Raw genomic sequence first — 12,153 nt, 5'->3', positions numbered from 1 at the left:
GGTGTAGCGGCAGTGGAGATAACCAACGGCGTGCCTGCGGAGACGAAGTCACATCACGGGTTCGCGGGGGAGGTGTGCTTTCGCTCGGTGCCTGTGCACTCTGGCTTAGTAAAAACACTCCCATAAACGGTCACCGCAATCTGATTGTAAGTGAGCAAACTATAATTTACCAGTGAGAATGCGCGCCGCGAGTGTTTCTGCACGTATATACAGTTGGAGCCCAGCGACCCGGTGGATCGAGCGCGGCACCCGCGGCTCGACACGCATCTCTCCCTGCAGTACGCCCGCTCGCGTAGCCCGCTCCAAATACTGTTAGCCCTCCGTAACCAACCAGTACATTGTTTTCACTATTTAAATCATGCCGGTCTGCCTCGCAGCTACAAAAGCAAATATTTTCTCGACGATGGCGATGACCAAGATGACGCGCAGGTAGGGTTTCGTGAGATGTACCCGTAACAAACCATGGACAAACCGGAAACGGCTGTGTGGGGCTCTGATTGGCCAATCGCGTGGGGGACTTCCGGGCGACGAGCGAAATTTTCTGTTGGCGCGAGCTTCGTTGGGCACCACACACACTACGGCGGCAAGCGTCCGCTCCGTTGAGTCTCCCCACAAAACAACGACACAAGGTACTGACACCAGAGGTACGTGCTCAATGCCGGCGAGGGAGTGCGGAGGGACATATGCGACTCCGTATATCAGCCCGACGTTATACGGCGCATTAAAGAGTTATAGCATGTCTTTACCCTGTTTACGTTACCGTTTACCGGGCTCGGCTATAGCCACATCTGCGCGTGTGCGGCCATTATCGAGGATGGCAACGCATGCGTAGATGTGGCTATAGCCGAGCCCGGTAAACGATACCGTAAACACGGTAACGATATGCTATAACTATTATGGACTCGCCTACCCGGCTTGCCGTAAGAAAGCGGCTGTCTCGCTCCATCACTTTTTTCCAGCGTTAGCTGATTTATTGCGAAAGCAACACTGCTCGGGGTTTCCGCTGTTGGCCGTCGTCCCGGAGAATCCACCATTGACCTTTAGCGTGACCTATGTGTGACGTCATACCAGCTGTGGAAAAGCGGCCCCCCAACTCGGCTCGTCGCAGTCGTCCCAGCGAATCCTCCACGCGCCGCTGCCGTGGGGGAGGCGCTCGCTCTACGTGACGTCATACCAGCTGTGGAAAAGCGGCCCCCCAACTCGGCTCGTCGCAGTCGTCCCAGCGAATCCTCCACGCGCCGCTGCCGTGGGGGAGGCGCTCGCTCTACGTGACGTCATGCCAGCTGTGGAAAAGCGGCCCCCCCACTCGGCTCGTCGCAGTCGTCCCAGCGAATCCTCCACGCGCCGCTGCCGTGGGGGAGGCGCTCGCTCTACGTGACGTCATACCAGCTGTGGAAAAGCGGCCCCCCAACTCGGCTCGTCGCAGTCGTCGCTGCGAATCCTCCACGCCCCGCTGCCGTGGGGGAGGCGCTCGCTCTACGTGACGTCATACCAGCTGTGGAAAAGCGGCCCCCCAACTCGGCTCGTCGCAGTCGTCCCTGCGAATCCTCCACGCGCCGCTGCCGTGGGGGAGGCGCTCGCTCTACGTGACGTCATACCAGCCGTGGAAAAGCGGCCCCCCCACTCGGCTCGTCGCAGTCGTCCCAGCGAATCCTCCACGCGCCGCTGCCGTGGGGGAGGCGCTCGCTCTACGTGACGTCATACCAGCCGTGGAAAAGCGGCCCCCCAACTCGGCTCGTCGCAGTCGTCCCAGCGAATCCTCCACGCGCCGCTGCCGTGGGGGAGGCGCTCGCTCTACGTGACGTCATGCCAGCTGTGGAAAAGCGGCCCCCCCACTCGGCTCGTCGCAGTCGTCCCAGCGAATCCTCCACGCGCCGCTGCCGTGGGGGAGGCGCTCGCTCTACGTGACGTCATACCAGCTGTGGAAAAGCGGCCCCCCAACTCGGCTCGTCGCAGTCGTCCCTGCGAATCCTCCACGCGCCGCTGCCGTGGGGGAGGCGCTCGCTCTACGTGACGTCATACCAGCTGTGGAAAAGCGGCCCCCCCCACTCGGCTCGTCGCAGTCGTCCCAGCGAATCCTCCACGCGCCGCTGCCGTGGGGGAGGCGCTCGCTCTACGTGACGTCATACCAGCTGTGGAAAAGCGGCCCCCCAACTCGGCTCGTCGCAGTCGTCCCAGCGAATCCTCCACGCGCCGCTGCCGTGGGGGAGGCGCTCGCTCTACGTGACGTCATACCAGCCGTGGAAAAGCGGCCCCCCAACTCGGCTCGTCGCAGTCGTCCCAGCGAATCCCCCACGGTATGTCGGATGATGTGTATAAGGTGAAGCTGCGACGATGTGCTGCAGCTAAGAAGCGGCGGCGTGCGGAAGAAACGGATGAAGAGCGAGAACAACGTTTAGCTAAACGGCGTGCATATAGTAGTCGTTATGGAGAGCGCGAAGGAGACGAAACAACGACAGAACGAAGCGAGCAAGAGACGCCAGAAGAACGCGCCGCAAGACTCGAGAAGCGTCGTAACGCAGATGCGGCTAGAAGGAGTGACACCTCCCTGTGACTCTTCCAACTGCGGAAGAGACCGCTTTGAATTCTAGAGAGCGTCGGAATAAGACGCTGCGTAGACGACGTGCCTAGGAAACGAAGCTTTCGCAATTCGGCTTGGGTTAACCAGAGCTAAACCACAGACAATTGTTAGCTCGTTGCTCAAGAAGCGTCGCCGCCCGCACAGCCCTCTGGGAACCCACCGGCGAGAATGCATATCCAGCCTGCGAGCTCAGCACCGCCCGCACGTCGCTTCCAATCAACTCTCGCATACGAGGTGGATTTAGTAACCCTCAGCCTCCACTGTGGTTAGCGTTAGCTGTTCTGCAGTTTTGCGGCGTTGGCGCCGGCGTCCACAAGCCCACTGCCGGGCACCCGTGGCTAAAACTGCACCTCTGACAAACGAGCCGATGGCACATCCCGCCCAGCATTTCGCGCTTCTCCCAGCACCTCCCGAATACGAGGCGGATGCGCTAACCTAAAAGCCACCGCTGCGGTGGCCTAATGTATGATTCATAGTATATAATGTAATATGTAGCCGCTTCTTCGGTATCAAAAGCCAGCTAACGTTGGATCATTCCCCTTTGAAACCCGTAAAGGTTCTGCGATTTTCCTTTCTTTGTTCCTTTCTTTCTCTCTCTCTCTCGCTCTCTCAGTGCTGCGCTAATGCTCGGACGTATGCGTCGTTGGGTGCTTCCCCAGCCTGTTTCACCGCGGCTGACACCAGTCACGGGTTGAGTCGCGATTGAGGGCGTGCTGGTGCGCTCCCGTATAGCGCGAAAGAGATCTACCTGGGCACACGTTTCCTTTTTGTGCTACCAACAAATGCGATGCTTTTCTCTGACGCTGGGCGAAGGAAGCTCGTGCATTCAGCTGCCCAATGTGCAGGGTGCGTCAAAAGTTCCCAGGCAACAGGGTCTCCTTCTGAGATGCGTAGTGGGGCATTGATGACACCCCAGAAGCCCGAAATCTCTGGCCGCCGCTGTTGCTCAGCGGTTGCGGTTCTCAGCCGCTGACCGGAATGACGCGGGTTCGATCCCGGCCGCGGCGGTCGCATTTCGATGGAGGCGAAATTCTGAAGGCCCGTGTACTGTGCGATGTCAGTGCAGGTAAAAGAACCCCAGGAGGTCGAAATTTCCGGGGCCCTTCACTACGGCGTCCCACATAGCCTGAGTCGCTTTGGGACGTCAAGCCCCCATACACCATAAACCAAACCAAAATCTCCGCTGGGGGCAGAAGTAGAGCATGCTCACTTCTGGGCACCTTCATAGGCGCCGTAAGAGCCAAAGTGTACGGCTGAAAAGCAGACCTGGAGACCTGATAAATTTTTACGAGCCCTGTACGTATGCGCCCGAGTTTATTAGTCATCAACTTTCAGGCAAGCCTTTCGTGATGATTGCCATCCTCAACGGCAGTGTTTTCTTTCCTACAGACATGAAAGACGAGAGACGACTCGAGGCACTATTTCGGGAATAGGCTACCAGAAATATGACAGGGCGAGGGGACGGGGAGTGGAATACCATATTTACTCTTGCAAAACCCGCGCTTTTTTTTCCGAATTTCATCCGGGTGCGGGCCCTCACGAAGAAGACATTGATGCATCGTAGACTACCTGTAGAAACACTGTACAACGTTCAGAGTGATGCAATAGCTGGCGACAAGCAGCAAACATTTTTATTCACAATTCCTGCTGTTCGATGACTTTTCCTCATCAGCTAGCTACTGTGTGCCCCCGTGCGTTCTTGCGCCCGAACATCGTGTTGTTCCTTGGCGTAGCCGATCACTTGAAGCGTGACGGTCAGAGTGAGCGACGTCAGGCCTACCCGACGGTTCGCGCACGACAGCAAAGTCCGCAACACGACACCGCAACGCTACTGAGACAAGGTTACGCAAGGCACAACGCGCGCTACACGTTCTGGAGACTTCAAGAGCAGGGTCGCGTGATTGGGCAGTCGGGCCAATGGCCGAGCAGCAACGGCAATGACGAAGATGGACGGTGAAAAAGCAGCTAGCGCCATCCAGCAGAGCACTGAGGAACTGAGTCGTGACGGTTTCGTTCCTATCTTTTTTCCCTGATTCATGCGTCCCAAAGGCGGGGTGCGGGTATAACCCGAGTGGATACGGTAATACTTGCCTGAGCCGCAAATCGTTCACATGTCCCTCGAGATTTAGCCAGCCGTAACAAAGAAACAGTCGTGCAACACCGGCACATTCCTCGTAACACACGTACGCGCGCAGTCCTCGAAACAGGTATGCGCCAGGGCTCCCAAGAAGCGCAAATAATGCGAGCAGCTATCGGACGAAACAATGGAGGTGGCACTCCCCGACTGCGGCTTTTCGCGCGAGATATATTCGTGGCAGCTAAAAGAGACGCCTACTGCATCTGCAGCTGCGCCCGTGTGTCTAATCCATCTGCTTATATGTTTACCGGATCCGTGCGACCGACCTTTTATATATATATATATATATATATATATATATATATATATATCAGCAGAAATTTAAGAAACATAACAGGATTTAATTCACGACGTTTCGGCTGGGGGACCAGCCTTTTTCGAGTGTAGTACAGCGTTTGAAACACGCAGTTTTTATAGAGAATGCGCGAGGTACAAAGTTTACAAGTTTACAGAAAAGCACGAGTTCAGAACACTAGGGGGGGAGGGAAGAAACCAGGAAGAACTTTTTTTTTTAAACAAAGGAAGAGAGAGAATCGGTGCAGGTTGTCCGGAGAGGCCGATTTTTCTTAAATAACAAAAGAACAATAAGATTAAGATAATAAAAATATAAAAAAGGGGGTGATTCTTTCCCACCACCTCAGGGCTGCTTTGGAAAGGGGTGAAGGGCGTATTTTGGTGACAAGCGTGAAGGGCTTGACCCCTGTACATGCAGAAGGCAACATTCCAGAGGAACTGGTAGGGGGGAAGGGATGGGGGTAAAGAGGAATGCCAACGAGGCCTCTAAAGAAAGAAGAGAAAAAAGAAACAAAAACACAGAGACAAAAAGAATAAGAAAAAGAAAGAAAATTAGGGGAAAAAAGGAAAGAAGAGCCATTGTACAAGACTTGGAAATATCCATTCAGACAAGGGTTGTGGCAACACGAGAGAAATCAAATAATACAAGTTCCTAATAAATCCTTAGAAGGGCACTCCGTACACACGCATACAGATACAGACAAAAGACAAGGCTAACAATAAATCCAACACCAGAAACGAACTGCAATGAGTCGGAAGTACAATCTACCGCAAGACAAATGACCATTCGGAGTAAACAATTCATCAATTATGAAGCGAAGACCGACATGACAGCAAAAAAATGAGGGGGGATAGCAGCAAATGGGTGACAATATAATACAATGCGCGACAATACAAGATTAGAATAATAATAAAAAGGGGAAAGAAAATAGCAGTAAATGTGGGACAATGCAAGTGAAAAAACTGGGGACAATGCAAGTGAAAAAAGGAAAACACGCCGGAAGCTATGCTTGTTATGCATGCTGCCGCCCGTTCTATGAGTCTGGGATAATTATTTTTGATAGTCTGGGATAATTATTATTCTAGGAGTCTGGGATAACTTTTTGTTACATCTATTGAGTGTGTAAACATGATAGCCGGCCTACTGTTTCGTTAATGCCGCTCGAGACTGTGTTAAATTTGTGAATCAGGTACGATTCACAGCTCTCGCGGTCATAATTTGTTTTGAATATATATATATATATATATATATATATATATATATATATATATATATATATATATATATATATATATATATATATATATATATATATATATATATATATATAGCACGGTGCACAGAGGTGTCGACTAGCAAAGGACTGGAGTCCAGGGTGTGCGGAGGAGTATGGGACATATATGCAGGGATCGTTACGCCGCGCCTACACCAAAATGCACGGCAGACAGGCCGGCAGTTCTCTGACAGACAGTATTCGGCTGCCATCAAGCTCGAGACACTCAGTATACATATATTCCAGTTATCAATATATTACCCTTCTAATTATCACTAACATGAGTTATACTTTTACACCGTCTGTAGAAAAGGCAATGTTTTTACATATACAAAAAAAATAAAAGCATACGCATATCTTGCTTTCCACCACTAATGGCGTAATGACCACAAAATTGCTACATCATTAAAACATTAAGTTGGGCTAGTTGGTAACGGCTTAAAGGAATCATATTCTTAGCGGTAAGAAACAGACACAACACCAAGCTACACACACACAGGACACCCGCAGGACACTAGCGGGTGTCCTGTGTGTGTGTGTAGCTTGGTGTTGTGTCTGTTTCTTACCGCTAAGAATATGATTCCTTTAAGCTGCTACATCAAGTATCAGCCAAGGCGTCAGGGTTGTCGTTTCCATTTCCAAACTGCAAAACATTTAGCCGGGCCTCGGCTGGAAGCCCGCTTGTTGTCGCTCAAGCTCTACGCGCAGACAGGGTGCGGCGCACTGACGCTCTCTGACTCACACGCGAATACCGGGAAAAAAAGAAAGGAAGCGACAGACCGCGAATGGCGTCACCGCACCTTTCCGTCGCTGCTCCGCCTGTCACTCAGCTCCGTCTGTCAGATCCTCCCCGCTCACAGTTTTGCAATCGAAAAAATAAAAAATCCCCGCGTTTCTATAACCACGAACGTAACTACGCAACGTGCGGTAACGCTGCGGCAACGTCATAAGATAATCTGTGCATCTAGTCGCACACTCTTCATTTACAGAACAGCAGGCCATATGCACGCGAAATATAGGGTGCGCGACATACATGATTCTAGACGAACACTAGACAGGACGCATTCCATGTTAAAGTACGTCAGGTGACGTTTACTTAGAACAGCGTTTACTTTCGCTGACTAATGCATTAAGTTGACCATTGGAGCTTTCAATCGCTCTGAGGAGTAAAAGACACGCCATAGCGCAGCTACATTCAACGTAAATTATTAAACGTAACACCTCCAAATGCAGACATCAAAGCGAGCTAGGATAGCACACGAATGTGAACCTACGAATGTTCTGCTGGCTTATCCGTTTCCAGGGGCGTCTCGCAATAATACGTCAGCTTGAGAACCAGAGGAAAAACTTGTTTCACCACGGAATTAACACGTGTTTTGCAGTTTCTGCCGCAAAAAGTCCGCCGAAAAAGGAGAGGGAGACCGTGATATCAAAATCTTAGTAAAAGCATGCTCGGCTACCAGCCGCCTTTTCCTCGACACTCAAGTTCATCTCGGGACACCGGGATATCAGTCACGAGTGCTCAGACACCAGCACCTGACCGGGCAGTTATCAAGAGCTCCAACCTCACTCTCTGGTTTGTTTCTATCAAGAGGTGGCTGCCTCCAGCTGACAGGGGCGCCCGGCCGATATCGAACGAGCCAGGGAACGGGAGCAGCGACAGATAGGCGCGAGCAGTGGCGGGGCCCCGCCAGCCCATACACGGCTCGAGGCCGATAGAGAGCCGCTCCAGCACAAGTGTCGCGCGCCCGCCCACGCACAAATGCCAACATGCACAAACACAAGGCCCTTATCGCAGCTGCGCCAGCGGCGTTCGCGGTCAACTCTAGCGCTTACGGTCCGAGTTGATATCGAGGTGACTGGCCCGGCGTGGACCCGACCACTGATACCACGTCTCTCCCGGGGCGGCGGCGATTTCCTCTTCCACGAACTTGGCAGCGCGGGGCGGGGCAGCCCAAGGGCAGGAGCAAAGGCTGAACGCTTTGTACTGTCTCTCTCGCGTGTCCCCGTCTCCTTGTGCGCTTTCTTTTTTTGTCAAAATCATGAGCAACCCAAGAAACAGCCTTGTTCAACCATTAGTCCGACGCGCTGAGTCCCGTTCGATTAAACTTTCGCCCACTTGGGACAGTGCGCATCCTCAAACTTTAAGGCATCGAGTTTTTCGTATTTCTGCGGAATTTCAAGCCATTCAGCGCAACAGAGAAGCACCCCTATCGCGCAGGTTAAATGCGCGTCCTCGTACCGACGCAAGGTGAGGGGCGCCACAGTCACATTCTCCAAGTTACAGTTCCTGCCGCGCGAGACCAACACTGGAATGTGAACGATAAACGTGCCGAAAAATTTCAACTTAAATGCGCATTAGATTCAGTGTCTCTTTCCTCTCATTCGACATGCCTGCACCAAAATGCTGGCAGCACAATTCTTTGTTTCCTTACAAGCCGCCACACTGCAGGTCTTGTGTTTCTTTGTCATATAACGGCCGCTGATCGCGCGCCGCACCAACAACGCAACATTACGCAACATCACCTGTGGTAACTTGCTCTTTCTCCCCGGTGCGCCAAAATGGATACGCGCTGGCATGGCGGCTTCCGCCCACTCGGGAAAAATGCATCGATCGGTGCGCAGAGTTTTCATGGCTCTGCACATATCACGTAAGTGCAAGTAAGCTGTACAGCACGCTCAAGCATGGATGTGGCCAACATGCAAGTAACGAGCTGTGGGTTTTACACTACGTTTCGTTCCGTCCAGCGTGCCCCCTTTGTCAGAGCTAGCGATAGCCGCGAGATGCTGTCCCGGAGTACATTTTTTTATTCCCCTTGCACCAACTCCACATGACCTGCTGCCGGCTCTCCTACAGAGATGTCAATCATGGCGATATACTAAACCGTGTATCTCCCTCATGGCCTGAACAAACTGCCGGTGGCTGACGGACATACGAACGGTGGCATACGAACCGCAATAAATACTTGGCGATAACACACGCTCGTCCGAACGCGAGCAAGGACAGGGTGAGTTGAGGCTGCATATGCACACTAAATTCATGAACAGCAACCATGCAACATACTCGTGCACGTGCTGTTCAGCAGTAAGACGAGCTGCACCTTCTCTCATGGACAACTTTCTAAAACGACACACGGCGAGACTTCCCCAGTCCATAGGCCATGCAGGAGCCACGACATACATAATCATGCCACCACATCTCCCCAGAGTGGTCTTGAATGAAAAGCGCTGCGATTTCTTTTCAAATTAACACCGAGCATTCAAGAAACAGTGTCAGTTGAAAAAGGACGCAAAACGAACGACACCCATCGACCCCACGTAGAAAGCGGGATCAGATGAAAGAGGGAAAGATAATAAAATACTCGAGGCTGAGGGAAATAAATTCCCGACTGAGAAGTGCTCAAGGAAACTGTCCCCAGTCTCCTTATGGGAAGCAGACGAAGGGAGAAATGTTGACCGGCATTGCCATCGACAAACAGTGGTCGTATAAGTGCGTGGAACAGACCCCGAATGTGAAACAAAGGAAACAAAGATGTTCAACAAAAATGTCTCGCTTTTCCCGCTAGTCTTGCAGTACATTTAAAACACGAATACGCACGCCCATATGGGAGTGAAAAGGCAGTAGTAAGCTGTCATATAGAGTACTCCCTTTCTATAAAAGGACGGGTTACTCCCTTGTTGCTCCTTTCTGCTTAGAGTGCGGGCTGTATAAGACCGAAAGAAAAGTAAGAAAATAACCCTTTCCAGCGTAAGTCCACTGATGTGGCGTGAGAATAAAGTCAACACTTGAGGAGTTTTTTTTTTTTTAATGAGCCAAATGCAAGTCAACAGAAATCGAGAAAAAGCAAAAGTATTACACACACCAATCGGTTAACTTCCGCGGATATTTTACAATAGGTATTTTTTCTTACACATGTAATATGAGCTACCACAATGCTTTAGAGCAAAAATTACGAGGGCATCTTTGTAATAATTTTACATAAAAGCGGCCTGTAGCTCTTACAGATATGACGCCGTATATAGTTAGACCATTTCATTCCGAATATTTATTAGCCGACATCCTTGTCCAACATAAAGAAAGAACAACATAAGCGCAGCCTTTCACATTCAATGTTTTGGCAGAGAACCTTTCATAAACCATGAGGATTGGAGGAAAATTTTATTTCTATTGCTCACGGGACGTCTCGCTGATTTCACGCAACCTGGACCATATTTGAATAGTGGACTTCTTGTCCTCACAGCATGCGCAGTATAGTCACTAAGCGTGACAGTGTCGTTATCTTGTACTCTGTTTACTGCAACTTTTTTTTTTCCTTTTGCGTACTTCCTGCAAGATTCTGGCGCGCCTACAGGTCCTTTCGATCCTGAAAAGGAACCGCCACAAATCTTTCAGCCGAGGTGTTTTCAGCATTTTAGCCACAGAACACCCCCCCCCCCCCCCCCCCCCATCAGCTTTCAAAAGGCGCTGAGGAGGCCTACCTGGTTTGGCTTTGTATCTTACTGCCTAGAATGCATGCAAAGGAAAACAAAAAAGAGCACGCAGCGAGGCCACCCCCTCTCTCTCTCTCCCTCTTTTTAGAAGTGGCCGAATAGAATTAATTACGACTAGCTGTATACTAAAACCATGTGGTTTACTGTAACCACCTACATTATTTCTCGGCGAACGTAATATAGAAGACAAAAAACTTGCATGGTTCCGGCTTCAGAATTTGGCTCATTTTGGAAAAACGAAAACCCCTAATTTGTGGAAGCTGGAGGTGAAGTAATTCTCCCAGACGTGCACACGACAGCAAGCCTCCCGCGCCACAACATTAATAATATAGGTAAGCATCATGGAAAGCTTCTTCAAAGGCGCGATTCCCAACCTGGAACGGCTTTATATGTTTCTTTTATACATCTATACATTTTCCCGGTACCGGTGGCGCTTATTTTATAGCAGCAGGCATCGTGAAACTTTTTTTTTAAATCATAGAACAACAGAAAGCTGGGATAATTGGTTTTGCCTCTAGAACATAGCGCAAAAAAAAAGGCGACACAAAAGCAGGATAGAACAGGCGCTAAAAACTCTGGCGCTTGATATGCTTCAAAAACATTTGAACTTGAAACTTCTTTTCATAAGCATGAGACGCGCCACGGCAGAAGGCAAGTGACTGTGAGCTGATTTACTTTAAAGAACAAAGAACAGAGAAAGTGAAGGCGGATGAATAGCCATGCGGCCACTATGACGCATGCAGAGACTGTTTCTGACCTTTCAAAGATTGTGCGATTTTCACCACGCCTATGAAGTAAGTGCCTGAACTCACTGAGAAAAGTATAGCAAGGGCCCGGCGTGCGCCGACGAATGTTGCGGAAGTATACTGCTGCAAAAAAAGAACAAGAAGAACTTTGAACGGCCATTTTTTTTAATACGCTGGCTCAAGCGCAGTAATATACCGGCCGTGCCAAAAAAAAAAAATCACGATAAAAAGCCACGATTTACGAAGAGGTGCCCAGGGACCGTATTCTATAAGCTGTCCGTTTTCCGTTGTCCATTTCGCGTCCATTCGTTCCCTTGTCAGTGGACACCCAGATATACCCGCGGCTCTCACGCGTCTGTGGCAATAAAGCGACCCGGCCATTGGGTGGCTGGCGACCGGACCTTATACCACTGGCTGAAAATCACGATAAAAAGCCACGAGTTACGAAGAGGTGCCCAGGTACCGTATTCTATAAGCTGTCCGTTTTCCGTTGTCCATTTCGCGTCCGTTCGTTCCCTTGTCAGTGGTCACCCAGATATACCCGCGGCTATCAAGCGTCTGTGGCAATAAAGCGACCCGGCCATTGGGTGGCTGGCGACCGGACCTTATACCACTGGCTGAAAATCACGA

General features: G+C 50.7%; 1 protein-coding gene across 2 annotated transcripts in view; it reads right to left on the bottom strand.

Moving 5' to 3' along the window:
• Positions 1-12,153, bottom strand: part of LOC144115808 (phosphatidylcholine:ceramide cholinephosphotransferase 2-like) — a 290,170-nt gene that overhangs the window by 226,266 nt on the left and 51,751 nt on the right. The gene's annotated exons all lie outside the window — the stretch shown is intronic.

This window comes from Amblyomma americanum, chromosome 1, assembly GCF_052857255.1.
Source record: "Amblyomma americanum isolate KBUSLIRL-KWMA chromosome 1, ASM5285725v1, whole genome shotgun sequence".
NCBI classification, from domain to species: domain Eukaryota; kingdom Metazoa; phylum Arthropoda; class Arachnida; order Ixodida; family Ixodidae; genus Amblyomma; species Amblyomma americanum.
Note: the sequence above shows the minus strand (reverse complement) of the source record. Positions and strands in the feature narration are given on the sequence as shown.